We start from the raw sequence: 13,566 nt of genomic DNA on the forward strand, positions 1-13,566 counted from the left end.
CTCTGTGAGTGCACGTGTCTGATGTCTCTATGTATCCAAATTTCCTCTTCTAAAGACACCATATTAGATTAGAGCTCATCCTAATGTCCTCTTTTTACCTTAATCAGCTCTTTAGAAATGTATCTCCAAATACTGTTACTTTCTGAGGTAGATGTCTGAGGTAATTCATACATTGAGGTTAGGACTTCAACTTATGAACTTGGGGGCTATCATTCAGCACATTACAAGAACTTAGGAAACGTTTATCCTCTACTACATGAGAAGGAGCCCAGTCACATACTTAGTTATCAGTGGTGCCCCCTTGTCAACATGGAAAGACTTTGTCATGTATACAACTTCACTGCCATGCATTGGACCGAGAGCTCATCAGGTGAAGTGTTTTTTAAAAAATCACATGTTGTCTTCAAGAATTTTGAAAATTCTCTCTCCTCCAAATTGCCTTTTTGTTAGTTATCACAGGAGTTTTTTTTCATAGGTGGGAAGTCCTCAAGGGATTTTCAATATTAGCAGAAGCTACTGATGACATGGAAACAGGTGCAATGTCTGAACACAGCTGAAAGTAGTAAGGAGAAGTCATTGGTCAAGGGGAACAGGGCAGGTGAAGGTCACACTGTCTCATCTAAGACATGTATTGAGTATACTACCTCTTGTGCTGTGTCACCCGTTCCTTTGTTCTTTCCTCAATCTTTTAGTCCTTGCCAGGCATCTAGAATGGGCTGGCAACTGCAGATACACAGGTGAGTGACGTTCTTAGTCCCTGCCTTTGTGAGTTGATAGCTCAGTTACGTGAACTATTAAAGACATGATTCAAACAAACACAGTCCTTACCTTACAGAGACAACCTGGCAGGGATTAGGAAACCATCTTCAGGGCCTGCCCTAGCAAACATGGGCACCCACTTCCTGTTTCTCTGTACCCAGGAAGCGGGTAGTGAGGCATTGGTCTAGTGCCTCAGACCATGTTTGCCAGGAAACAGCAGGCAAAGCAGACTACAGTCTCCTCTCACATCTCAAAACGGGCCTTCTGGTGTGCGTTCTTCCCCATGGGAGGAGCTCTGTTGGTGCAACACTCCTGCCTTTCCTTCATTCCTTCACATACCCCTTCCCAGGGGAGGTGGAATGACATAGCTGATCCGCAAATTTGGAAGAAGAAACATTACCAGTCCCCACCTCTTGGCTTTCTTTTGGGAGTAAGTTGCCCCCAGGGATGTGTTTTCTGCTCTGCATTTCTAGGGACAAAGCTTCCCCCACTGGGAAGGGATGTGGTTTCCCAGAGTGACCTACTGGGTAAATTGGCCGCTGTTGGAGTTCAGTGGTAGGGAGCTTACCTGCCTAGAGCTACACTTGCTAACATAGATTTATCAGAGATAAGGGTAGTGATTTGAACTTGATATGCCAACTTTTTCTTGTTTCTCCATTGATTCAAGAACCTGGTAAGGACTGTGCGGGGGTGGCTCAGTTGGTTAAGCATCTGCTTTCGACTCAGGTCCTGATCCTGGAGTTCTGAGATCAAGTCTCGAGTCGGACTCCCTGCTCAGAGGGGAGTCTGCTTTTCCCTCTCCTGCTGCTGCTGCTTCGGCGCTCTCTCTCTCTCTCTCAAATAGGTAAACAAAATCTTAAAAAAAAAAAAAGAAAAAAAGAATCTGCTAAGGAAACTAGAGCTGGTAACATGGGTTCAAATTCTTTGTGCTTCTGTTACAGTGCCAGCTGTCGGTGTGTCTACCAATTGCTCTTGAAGCATTTTACACTTATGTCTCATGTGATCCTCACACAACCTGCTGACAAAGACAGGGCCGGATTTATTAGTTGAGGAGCTCGGGCAGCGATTCTCGGTGCCTCCGACCTATTCCATACGGTGATACACACGGGAAACTGAAAAAAAAAATGCATCTATATATACATAAATCTATTTCTGTGTCTGTACCCATACCTATATCTCACCATGGAAAATGGATGAGGCTGTTGGCATCAGAGGTGACAAGCTCAGAGATGCTGGCTGTCCTAGGGCTTCCCTGCCTATTCTGAGCCTTGAGAAGAGCGGTATCTCATCACCTATAAACCCATTCCTTGCCCACCAGTTGGGAAATTTTAGCTTAGAGAAGTACACTAACTAGTTCAAGGCTACAGAATTATTATTTTTTTTAAAAAAGTTTATTTATTTGTTTATTTTAAGATTTTATTTATTTATTTGACAGAGAGAGAAAGTAGGCAGAGAGGCAGGCAGAGAGAGAGGGGGAAGCAGGCTCCCTGCTGAGCAGAGAGCCCGATGCGGGGCTTGATCCCAGGACCCTGGGATCATGACCTGAGCTGAAGGCAGAGGCTTTAACCCACTGAGCCACCCAGGTGTCCCAAGGCTACAAAATTATTAAAAAAGAAATATGAACCCAGGTTCTCTGATTCCATATCTAAAGAACCTTCAAACATAGACTGAAGTGAGGGAGCCATTTGTTACCATCATTCCTACTCAGGGGGCACAGAGAAGTGTCGAAGGGATGGCCTCTCCTTCTGGTCTGTGCCTACGGGACATGCAATGCCTGTCCAGGGATGCAGTCTGCCTCCTATCAGATCTCCTCCTTTCTGAACCAGAGCAGATTTTCCTAGCTACCTTCTAGAGAAGGGAGTTCAGGGAAGTTGGCATTAAGATCTCCTGATCTGCTCTAGTGGTTGGCCCTGGGGAGGAACTATCTATTCGATAGCCAAGGCACTTCCCTGCTTCCAATCACAGGCAAAGCCCTTGTCTCTAATGTGATCAACACAGTAGATGGTCCATTAATGTAAAATATTATTTAAAGAGCAACCGTGAGAAACATACCTTAGACTTCTTATTGTAACTTAAAGCATATACAGGTATGTTCAGGCACCATTAAAAAAAAAATTGTTTCTTGGTGCAGGCCTCTATTAATTGGAGTTTTGTCCTATCTTTCTTGTATCAACTATACTCACAATCCGTTTATCCTTTGAATACTTACTGTGTTCTTTCTAGGTGCCTGGCATATTTTAGGTGCTGGGGAAGTCTCCACGCTCGTGGAGCTTATATTCTATTGGAATCTTCTGTAAGTTCCAGTTCAGGTTTCTCTGAAGTAGAGGAAGAATTTAAAGACCCAAGGCAATCCAAGTATCCAATCATGGTAAAATGTGTATGATCCCCCCTTTCCCAGTCTTTCCCGTGCCACTTCAACGAGATTTTTTTGTTGTTAGGACAAAAGGACAAGTCATAAGGACAAGTCATTATCAAGCTTTTCCAAAACATCAAATGTCAGTTTACAGAGGAACAAAAAACCTCTTTCTTTGTACTCACATTTTATTGGTTTTCACAACAATTAAATTACATAATCAGAATGGCAAGGACAACGGGCAGAAGTGTGTTTGGGAGTAAATGGCACTGAACCCTTGTGCCCTTGTGAGCTCTCAGCTCGATTTGTGGGAACAGAAGCACCTGAGAGCGCCCGAGATCACCCGAGAGCATCCGAGAGTACTCGAGCTTACCCGAGGTCATCCGAGAGTGCCCGAGAGCACCTGCAAGTGCCTTCGCTAGTTGAAGGTCTGGCAAGCCGTGGGCACAATGAATTTTATGGAGGGAACAGAGAGCATCCGTTAACCTGGTGACTTGGTCAGGAGGAGGTCAGTTTTAAGAGCTTTTGCCACATGGATGCACCTGTCCTCTCCAGACCAAATGCATACTGTACTTGGAGAGTGGCTTATGCCACTCTTTTATTAAAAGGCTCAAATACTTATTCCAAATCTTTACAAAAGGTGAAGGAAACTAGGAGCTGTACCTCTGTTGGGCCAAGTTTCATAAAACTGTATATGTCTCATATTACTATGGCTTGGCTCCTATTTTCCTGGCCTAGATTTCATGTTAAAGAGCCTCCCTCTTTATTAGCCAACAATGCGTCTTCCAGAACCATTCATGACAAATGGTACAGCGTTCAAATAGCCTGTCTCTGACGTCCACATTTCTTCTCCCTGAGAGTAGAGGTGAAGTATTCAGTTCATCCTCCTGAAGAAAACACCTGCCTGAGGAGAGCCAGTTGCCCTCTCCTCTGTGGAAGGATAGGAAGAGAACACATGCCTGTATATCTGGACAGCAGCACAGAAGGAAGAACAGGCCATACGGGAAACAAAGAGGCAATAATAATGATAAGGAGTCAATGATAAAGATTGCTCAGTGCCCCAAAGTCCTCCGAAAATGACAGTGACGTGATGGAGATTATTTAATCCGACCTGCTTCATGTTGCAAATACGGAGACCGAGACACTGGAGGAAAATGACTTGCTGAAGACAGAGCCAGCCCAAGGCAAAGCTGGGGTAAGAAGTCTCTGACATTTACACTTGCTGTTCTCAAAGTAGGGTCCATAGACTCCTGAGAACCCAGCAACACTCAGGAGCGGTTCATGAAGTTATGAAGGTCTCCGTTTGATCGTTTTTCCTTTGACCCCCTGTTGACATTTGACAGAAGGTACGAAAGCAATGGTGGGTAAAACTCCTGGCTTCTGGGCATGAATCAAGGCAGGCGCCAAGGCATATTAGACATCATTGCCTCGCACTTGCAATAAAAAACGCCAGTTTCATTTAAGAATACCCTTGATGAAGCAGTAAAAATGATTAGTCTTATTAAATACCGACACTTTTCAAATAGTCTGTGTAACAAAATGGAGAGTGTGCATAAATACTTTCAGTGCATTCCAAGGTATGATGGTTATCCCTAGGAAATGTACGCAGGCAATAAACCTGGGAGTCCAGCCATTTTTTTCATGAAGCGTCTTTCTTCTTTTTTTTTTTTTTCCTTCCTTCCTCCCTCCCTCTCTTTCTCTCTCTCTTTCTTTCTTTCTCTCTTTCTCCTTTTCTTTTCTTTTCTTTCTTTCTCTCTTTCCTTCTCTTCAAAGACTAAATGACAATGAATGCTTTTTCAGACGGAGTATTCAAAAGACATTGTTTCTAAATGAACAAAAGGAGTCTGTCCCTTTGAGGAAAACAACTGATAGTATTTGTTGCCAGTGATAAAATTTTGAACTTGCAAGGGAAAATGAGAATTTTGGAAAACTTGTATCTGTTACTGTGGAACTTGATAGCTTCCTAATATCTAAGGACTTTTCTAATGAGATGGATGGTGATATTAATGAATGTGATTTTTAAAAAATATTGTATAATGAAATGTGTGAAAATCTGGAATATCTGTATAACTCAATAAACCAGCTTTTTCCAATGACCAATGCATGATATTACCCATCCATACATGGGTAAAAGATCCAATCAAAGTACATAATAAACCAATGGATTTTAATGTAAGAGAATATAAAAAGTTCATTGGTATGATTTCAGATTTCATTTTTCAACTAACCTTTAAGAAACTTGCTATAGTTGGCGCAGTATCAAAAGAGAATATGCACAATTATTCAAAAAGACTAATAAATACTCTATTTTTCCAGCTACATGTCTGTGTAAAGCCAGATTTTCTTCACACATGTCAACCAAAACAACATTTTGCAAGCCATTGACTTCAAGAGCAGATATAGGAATCCAGTTACCTTCTGTTAAGGCAGACATATAAAAAATTTGCAAAAATATCAAACATAGTTACTCTTCCCACTAATTTTTTTTTAATTTTGAAAGGTTTTTTAAAATGAAAATATTTCTGTTATTTATATTATGTAAAAATATGTTATTTATGTTAACATGCCATGGATTTATTTTTGATATTTTTAATTAATTAGCAAAACATTTTAACAAACATTTTCCACTGAGAGACATAACCTACACAAATTTTAAGGGTGTCAAATGGTCCCGAGATGAAAAAGCTTGTGAACTGCCCCGTTATACCAGCCTGCCTTCCAGAAAGTGGACTGGAGAGAGGTACTTCTTTCCCCTGTACCCAAAAAAGCCAGTGCTTGTTACCGTTTTAATTTTAAATCCAACCAGTCCTCCTCCTTGAAAACTGTTAAGAAGTGAAGAAAGCCGCAAACCAACTACAGATTCCTGAAATCAAAGGACCAAGAACCGAGAGAGAAGGCAAAAGAAGCAAATAAGAGTTGTCTGGAGCTGTGCAAGGCTGACCGGGACTCCCCTCCAGGCAGCCTGGTGGGAGCTGCCTGTTTCTTTTTGCATCATTGGCCTGACCCCATGGCCATCCTCCCACTCCCACTCCCTAAGTCTCAACCCTGCCCCGGGGAATGCTATCCTCTGGAGCCTCCAAACACAAAGGGACTTAATAAGCCTTGGGATGGTCCTCACCCTGACACCTCCTCCACTCCCCCGCCCCCCCAGGATGACAGTATGGGGGAAGGGCTCTATCAGCCTGTGCCTCCACCAGCCCCCTGTTCTCAGGTTTGAGTCAAGAAGGGAAGGCCCGGGTTTCTGGACTGAAAAGGAAATGTAAATCTCTCCCAGGCCATGTGCCAGAAGCTGCCAGGAGACCATTTCCCTGTTAGTAAACAGGGTCTCCTGGGCCATCTTTCTCTTCTTTAATAACCTGTGGGGCGCCTATTGATTGCCCATACTGGTCCCTCATAAATTACAATAGCGATGCCTCCTGGTTGCCCTGGAGCTGCGTGGTTGGGAAAATTGGCTCCCTGATACCTTGTGCTCACGGAGCACTGTATCGGGCCACATAAACGTGAAGAATATGTACCATCAGGCACAGAGAATACACAGGAAACAACTCGGGGGGGGGGGGGGGCGCAGAGGCTTCTGGGCATGCTGCAGACTTTAATGAGCCTGTCTCTGCTGCTTGTCCTGGAGAGCCTCAGGAATGCTGATGACACGCCTCCTCTGTCAGGCAGACTGCTCTGCCTTCAGGTGGGGGGAGCTCAAGCTCTGGTGGGTGGGAGACGGGTCTGCTCCCAGCTCTATCCCCTCACCAGGATGGGAGCCGGCCGGTAAGAGGGAAGTTTCTGCATTGTGCCATGGTGGAAAGAGCACCTAGTTAAGAATCAAGACACATTCTATGCTCCGTGCCACCTATGGCTGTATGATCGTGGGTGAAACATTTAATTTCACTGAATCTGCGTCTCATCTGGAAGTGGAGAAAGTAATATCCCTAGTCAGTTGTGGGGCTGGTGGAAAATAAGGCTGACCCAGTGCCCTGCGTGCTCTTGGTAAATACCTGCAGAAACTGAATTTGAATCAGTTGAAGGACACAGTGGCAGGTCCGGGTCTGAAACGAGTTCTGCCTCCCAGCTCCCCAATCTGGCATCTGCCAGTCCCCCTAGCTAATACCTTGCTCTTCAAAAAGAAGGGAGGCCACGGAACTCACAGCTTGATTGGAAATGAATCTCTCATTCCTTCTGTCTTCCTGTGCCCCTCCTGACTTGGCTTCTGAATTTAAAATTCATTTCACAGGGAACGTCTCTAAAGTGGAGAGTAAACAGAAAAACATGCCAGCACGACTTCCCATTCTACTCAAGAAGCTTGGCATCCACATGCCCACAGTTGGCACAATCTGATAGGAAACCTTGGGGTTTCTCTGACTTGAAGCAGGTCCTGGGCAATTAGGTCCACCGATGCTTTCCCCAAGCTAGGAACTTTGTCCCCACAGTTCTACCACGAAACTTTCACCATTGCACGAAAATGAACTAGAAGGACACTGTACATATGCCCATGTTTTTCTGCTGCTTCCCTAGTCCTAGAGATGATATTCTGCTGCTCTGGGATGAGGTGTGTGGTGGGTTGAAGTGGCCCCCAGAAGACACACCCACATCCCAGAACCTGTACATGTGACATTACTTGGAAAAGAAGTTCATACAGATGCAATTAAATGAAGGATCTTGAGAAGAAATCATCCTGGATTACCCTGGGGGACCCTAACCCAAAGCACAGTGTCCCTGTAAGAGAATGGAGACGCCAAGAAGTCCCCACAAGGCACGATTCTTCTCTAGGGCTTTCGAAGGGAGTGGAGCCTGGCCAACACTTCGATTTCGGACTTCTGTCCTCCAGAACCGGGAGAGAATACATTTATTGTAAGTCACTTAGCTTGTGGCAACAAGCCAAGGAAATGACTGCAAATGTGCTCCTAATGATAGACCCGAGCTCAGAGACTTCTTCCACCAGAGATGCTTTTCCCCTCTCTTGGAGAATTTGCCCGAGCAGCAGCCTCTGTGGATAGGTCAGCAACCAGCTCTTGGGCAATGCAAACACCCCAATGGAGCTGTGGCTGAAGATCCACCCTGGAAAAAGCATCTGGGGGTGCTTTTGGCATCTCTTGGTGGGCAAGGCATTGGAGAAATGGCCTAATTTTGGAACTAGGCAGACCTTGGTTTAAAACTCAACTCCACTATGGGCTTTGTGACTCCAGACAAAATGCTTACCCTCTCTGTGCTTCAAGTTCCTCATCTATAAAATGAGGATAATAGCTCCTTCCATATAGGAGGGAGCAGATCCAAGATCTGAGACTTGCACATTTTTAGAGACCTTTTTACAGAAGAAGGATGCAAAGCTTCAAACCCCAAATTAGAAGTGGGACCTTGAAAGGGCCTTGTGCCAGCGAGGGGCCCCCGAGGCTTACATTAAGCCTGTCTCTGCTTCCAGGGTGTCCTGAGGTTTATAGATAAAAGCATGAAGCTCTAGACAGGCCAGGCTCCTACTGCATGCTCTGCAAGAGGTAGAGCTTTCTGAATGAGGAATCCAACAGTTAAGTGTCTACCAAAAGGCACACAGATATTTTTTCAAACCACAGAGAAAGGTATGGTAGGATAAATTCCATGGCAGCTTTCTAGCTGTTGCCTTGACATCCATTTCCCCTTTCTTTTCCATAACAGAAAACTGACATCTGTGGAGATTGCCATGTGCTCAACTAAAGCCTAGCTTCCCAAGCAGGTCTGGCAGAGACCTGTGGCCATGAGTAAGTTCTGGCCCAAAGACATATAAGCAAATAGAGGTCAGAGACTTCTGTAACATCTTATGGGAGTATATTAGGAATTGAATGGCACCTCCCTCAACCCCCATGCATATGTTGAAGCCCTAATCCTTAGTATCTAAAAGTATGAACTTACTTGGAAATAGGGTCTTTGCAGATGTAATTAGTTAAGATAAGGTCTTGGGGGGGCATAATACAATATGAATGGTGTCCTTATAAAAAGAGAACACAGACACACAGAACACAGACACACAAGGCAGAGAAAGCGGTGATGCTTTTATGACATTAGGAACATCAAAGATTGCTGGCAAATTACCAGTAGAAAGGGGAGAGGCAAGGAATAGATTTTCTTTAGAGTCCTCAGGAAGAACCGACCCTGCTGACTACTTAATTTCAAATTTTTGACTTACAGACCGAGACAATAAATAAATTTCTGTCGTGTAAGCCACTCCGTTTGTGGCAGTTTGTTACAGCAGCCCTAGTAAACTCATACAGAGAGATAGGCCCTTCTTCACCAAGTTTCCATCCTGCTGCCTGGAAAGCAGATAAGAGGGCTGGCCTTCCATTAGCCATCTTGGTCCATGAGGATGAGGTAGAGCAAAGAGCTAAATGGAGCCTAAAACTTTACGGAACTGTCGGATTAGCCCTGGACTGCCTACCTTGGGGCTTGTTTTCCTGGAAAATAAGTATATTTGAATATTTTGTTATTGTTATTGTTTTGTTTGTCTTCTGAAACATAATCTTCACTGATACATTGTTTTGAAAAATTAATTATTCTTTGGGGAAGGATAAGGATTGGAATAACTGCAAACGGAATTTTAGCATTATCTGTGATGTTTCATTTTTGATAGCACAATGTATTCATGAATTCTTTTGTAATTAAAACATTTCACTTTGGGGTGCCTGGGTGGCTCAGTGGGTTAAAGCCTCTGCTTTTGGCTCAGGTCATGGTCTCAGGGTCCTGGGATCGAGCCCTGCATCAGGCTCTCTGTTCGGCAGGGAGCCTGCTTCCTCCCTCTCTCTCTGCCTGCCTCTCTGCCTACTTGTGATCTCTGTCTGTAAATAAATAAATAAAATCTTTAAAAAAATTTTTCACTTTATAATAAATAAATTGCAAAGGAAAAAAAAAAAGAGGGATGGCCACCTACAGATTAAAAGAGACCTGAGAAATGTATCAACCAATTGCAATGTATGAACCTGATTTGGATCTTGATCTAAACAAAAAGTTTTAAAAAATTTATAAGACAACCCAGGAAATTTTAATATTAATTGGATAGTTGATATTATGGAACTACTTATTTTTATGCATGCTCATAATATTGTAGTTATATATTTGAAGTGCTCTTAACTTTTAGCATCTAAAACATTGTTTTTCACCCTTAGCACTATTGTTATTTTGGGCCAAATAATTTTTAGTATAGTTGACCTACAGTGTGACGTTAGTTTCAGGTGTATGACAGGACTTGGCCCAATTATACATTATGCTATGCTCACCACAGGTATAAGTACCATCTGTCACCATACAATGCTATGACAGTGTCATTATCTTTCATCCCAGTGACTTACTCATCCCATAACTGGAAGCTGGTACCTCCCATTCCTCTTCGCCCATTTTGCCCATCCCCCACACCCCTCCCCTCTGGCCACCATCAGTCTGTTCTCAGGGTTTTATAGATCTGATTCTGCTTTTTGTTTACTCATGCTGTTGTTTATTCACGCTGTTCATTCATTTTACTTATGAGTGAAATCCCATGGTATTTGTCTTTCTTAGTCTGACTTATTTCACTGAGCATAATACTCACTAGGTCCTCCATGTTGTCTCAAATAATCCTTTGTTGTGGGAAGCTCTCCCAGGTCTTGTAGGTGTTCAGCCCTATCCCTGAATTGGACTCACCACACGCCCATCGCACACCCCTCTCCCAAGGTAGGACGATCAGTAGCATCTTTAGACATAGCCAATGTCTCCTGAAGGCAAATTTGGTGTGGGTTCAGAACTACCGCTCTAAAATTTGGAGAAATTTTAGAGTAATTTACTGGAATATTTATGGGTGAAATGATTTGTTGTTCCATAATGAAAAGTTTAAAATACATTTTAAAAAATTTGTAAGATTCTGTTTGTATGCTCTTTCTGTCAACGTGGTGGAGTCCTTGTGAAATTTCTTCTTACTTCAAAATCTGCATATCCTGGATAAAAAAAGTAAATATTTACCTTGCTTGGTGCAAGATCTTGTGTCAAGCCTCCTACATTATTACTCTTAACCCCCAAGGCTATAGGCCTTTCTGACTGTGGGTAGGGCAGACCCTCTCACACATCACTCCCTCAGCTCAGCCCTTAGCATTCCCTGGTCATGGACTGGGGTGTGGGGGAGGGGTGAGCTGGAGAAGTATGGGGGAGGTTCTGAGTTGCCTGGTGACCTAACTCCTGAGGCTGTCTCCCACCATTTCTCTATGGGCCTCCTTCCCCTGTCCCCAAACTCCAGTTCAGAGGGGGGTGTGTTTAGAACCAGACTTGTTAGGACCTTGCCTTGCCCATCCCTCAGAGTCCAGCCAGTTGACTTTCTGCTGACTGTTTACAGAAACCTTGTGCTCTCACCACACATCAGGTCAGCCCACTCTGTTTAAACATGCACCACACCTGTCCCCATCTCCTCCACCAGTGCTTCACTTGACCACATGCTGCCTCACTTGGCCACCTGCTCAGGACTCCAGGCCCCCCTGGGCCTCAGACTTCCCTGGGTGTCTCTGCTAAGCCTGACTTTCAGGCCCACCTGATCGTCGAAAGGCCCCAGGCCTTCCACAGTTTGGTCAGGCCTCCCTTGTGATTGGGCTACGTTATCACCCAAGTCCACCAGGGGCCAGTCGGAGTGTAGGTCAGAGGAGGGGCCTCTGAACTGCAGACAACCGCAGTTGGAAGTTTGGGGCAGAAGAGCCACATAGGGGTGGGGGTGGGCTGCACGTGGGCTCCTGACACCAGCTGAGGGGCAGCCTGCTGGGTTCACGAGGGCCTCCCCACAGAGCCCAGGGCGGGGGGGCAGGCAGCCAAGCCCAGCGAGCCCGGCCTGCAGCAGCGACTCAGCCGGACCAGCGCGGAGCCAGGGCAGGGAGAAGGCCCGGCTATTTTTACACGGACGGCGTCTGACCACAGCTGGCTGTTTTCAGAGGTGGGTGGTAGCTATCTGTTAGAAGGATCTTTCAGGTGAGAGGGCGGCAGGAGGCCTGAGCAACCACGACTTCCTCTACCTTTCTGAGTGTACCTTATCGACCTCCTGGTTCTCCTCCATTTTCTGCCTCTCGAAGAAGGAGGAGAGGTGAAGTCTGGCCACCTAAATGCCTGGGAGGCCAGCATGGCCCCTGGTGCGTTTCCAGGACACCGAGAGCTGTGGGTGGACTTACCCAAGGAGTCCTTACCCTGCCCTTCCTAGAAGCCGAAGGCTGCGTGAGTTCACAACAGCGCTCGAGCCCCGAGCACTGGGTTCAAATCCCACATCCTCCACTTAACTAGCTGTGGGAAGCCGCAGGCTCCGTGGTCAACGTCTTCGTACTTCAGCTTTCCCCTGTGAGATGTGAATGTGTGGAATGAGAACAATCCTGACCACTCCATGAAGTTATTGTGTGATACAATATTGTGTGATAGAATAGTTATAATATAGAATATATAAAACACACATTATTACCCATATAATGCAGAAGCAGGACAGGAATGAGTCATATGACCTCGCTCAATTGTTTGCAAACTCCTATTATTAATGACCCTCTTTTTATGTCAGTGAAGTGGGGGATTGTCCTCAGTCTACACCAGTGGTTCTTCCTTTCCCGCCAGCACCTCAGTAAATACCTACCTATGCTATATTAGGGATCAGTAATCCTGCCCGTGTCTGTGACTGTAACTGTCATTAATAATAGCTTCAGTTTATCGAAAGCTTGCTCATGGCGACAAAGACATTTTTCCACCACTAGGCCTTTTTGTCAAGCAAGTGAAGCAGACCTAGAGAAGGAAGAGGCCAGGCTGGCAGTGGGGTGGGGGTGAGAGGTGCAGTGGGGAGCTATTTAAGATGATGGAGCAAGAGCATCATCAAAATAATCAAATATCAGCACAATAGGATTAAAATTTTTTGAGGGTGGAGACTCATTGACTACCTAGAGGTGTTTGGGGTCAACGAACACGTGCAGATTTCTTACTGCCCATGCTGCACGTGTGGGACTAGCCATTCCTAAAGCTGTAGAGCTTTCCAGTAGGAGCGAACATTATCTTTTTAAAGGCAGCTTGCATTGAGTTTCTGTTAATGGCAGCCAAAGGGGTTCTGACTAATTCATCTTTCTATTTATTTTTTATTTTGATGAAAAATTTGCAGTTTTTACATTGTGGCATAAAAACAGAACTCTGACATGTTTGACAACATATTTTTGACAGTTCTGTCTATTTCTGACAAAGACGTGCTGGGAAGTTGTGGGAACACATCCCCTGTGTCTGTCCCCCTCCTTTGATTCAGAGCTACATAAATGTATGCTAATGATCTTCTGATGATGACAATGGGGCTATGCTCCAAGAAGGCTTTAGCAGTTGGGAGTCGGATCAGAGCAGGGAGAGACAAGAGGTAGAAAAGACTCCTCAGGATGCTGATTTCATGATTCCAGTGAGAAGTAACGAGTTCATGAGGTGGTAGCCACAGAAATAGAAAGGGAAGACCCTGCAGAGGTTGGATTTTCATGGTCTGG

General features: G+C 44.7%; 1 long non-coding RNA gene across 1 annotated transcript in view; it reads left to right on the forward strand.

Moving 5' to 3' along the window:
• LOC131998855 (uncharacterized) overlaps positions 1 to 9,886 on the forward strand; it is a 39,405-nt gene extending 29,519 nt beyond the window's left edge. Inside the window, exons 2-3 of the long non-coding RNA XR_009398893.1 lie at positions 3,976 to 4,307; positions 7,338 to 9,886. This is a non-coding gene — a long non-coding RNA (uncharacterized LOC131998855). The remainder of the gene's footprint in view (positions 1 to 3,975; positions 4,308 to 7,337) is intronic.
• The last annotated feature ends 3,680 nt before the right edge of the window (positions 9,887 to 13,566 follow it).

The sequence above is a fragment of the Mustela nigripes genome, chromosome 13 (genome assembly GCF_022355385.1).
Source record: "Mustela nigripes isolate SB6536 chromosome 13, MUSNIG.SB6536, whole genome shotgun sequence".
Taxonomy (NCBI): domain Eukaryota; kingdom Metazoa; phylum Chordata; class Mammalia; order Carnivora; family Mustelidae; genus Mustela; species Mustela nigripes.